Source organism: Zymoseptoria tritici, chromosome 17 (genome assembly GCF_000219625.1).
Source record: "Zymoseptoria tritici IPO323 chromosome 17, whole genome shotgun sequence".
Lineage (NCBI taxonomy): Eukaryota > Fungi > Ascomycota > Dothideomycetes > Mycosphaerellales > Mycosphaerellaceae > Zymoseptoria > Zymoseptoria tritici.
The window spans coordinates 401,965-403,339 of NC_018202.1; positions in this window are offsets into that span (position 1 = coordinate 401,965).

Below are 1,375 nucleotides of genomic sequence, written 5' to 3' on the forward strand. Positions count from 1 at the left end.
CGGACCCAGCGTCTCATCTTGACTACACACATCAATTCACCGAATGATGCTCCAGTTCGGGTGCTGAAGTCCAAAAACAAGCGTGGCACAGTCCAGTGGCCTCACAAACGCCTATTTGGATATGCAGTACGTACAGTGAGACTGCTTCCTTTCAGCTCGTCGGCGACAGCTTCTTCTGACGACTCTTCCACGACTCGAACAACAATGTACAATAGTTCATGTGCAGCAGTCTAAAGCTTGACAACCGGCAATCGGATTCGCAAGCGTCTTGCCCGTTCGCTCTGAGCTTTACCTCTTCTCGTCAGCTATCACGATCGCCCTCCATTTGCTTGCCTCAAACGACATGCCAGTCCTCACTATTTCCTCCGGCTAATCCTTGTTCTTTCGACCGGCAGGACTCGCATCATCGGACCGGACGTATTTCACGAAAATCGAAAGTTTGAAAAAAGCCCGCGAGAATACCCATTTTGACTGCCTCGCCGTGGATCTCCACCCGCCGACCGGCGAGCGACGAGTGTCTGGTCGCCGAACGAGCATGTTATCATCCAGTACACATGGTCCATGTTCGGACTATTGCGCAACTCATTCTGCCGCGCCGCCATTGAACGACAGCATACATCCGCCCCTCCATACCGCACGACCTACTCCGCTCTCGCTAGCAAGCACACCAGCCTCTTCTCTGTACCGATGAAAGGCCAGGGAGACTGCGCAGTACGATTCTGTCCTTATGCAAATTGCGAAGCAGAACAAACAACCCAGCACACCGTTCTCCCTTTAGATGCGATCCTAGGCCCCCACTCGGATCTGACATAGTCAGCGTGGTGCACCCTTCGAGGCGCCTCCAGTCCCTCCGGTCAGCTAGATGGCAGTCGGCTTAGCCAGCTCGATGGCTCTCTGCCTCAGGGGCGTCCTCTCTCGGCACGACTGTCTTGGTACGGTAACCGAAGTCCCGCGCCCACGAAGGGTCCCTGGAGAGGCGGTATTGGACTGGGTGGAGCAGGCCATCGGCTGCACGGTGTCGCTGGCCCCGCCGGACAGCGTGGCGCAGGCTGGCTCGATGGTCAGACCTTGCGTTAGCAACGTCTACGTACTGGTGAACAGCTGCTCCATTACACCGGAGACGTGCGTGTCGATATTGAGGATTGATTGCCCCAGTCTGCCTTCCGGCACGACGGAGATCCCTTCTTCCTTTAGGGTGATGAATTGCCTGTATTCAGGGACTTCTGAAATCTGCTTACCTGCGTTGGTCAAGTCCTTGGCCAACCACTTTTCATGGTCCGCGATCATGTCGACTGCACATTCAACTGCATCAGCGAGGACTGGGCCGAGGTAACTTTGCGTGCCTGTCCTATCACGCCGAGTTGGTTTAGCATTA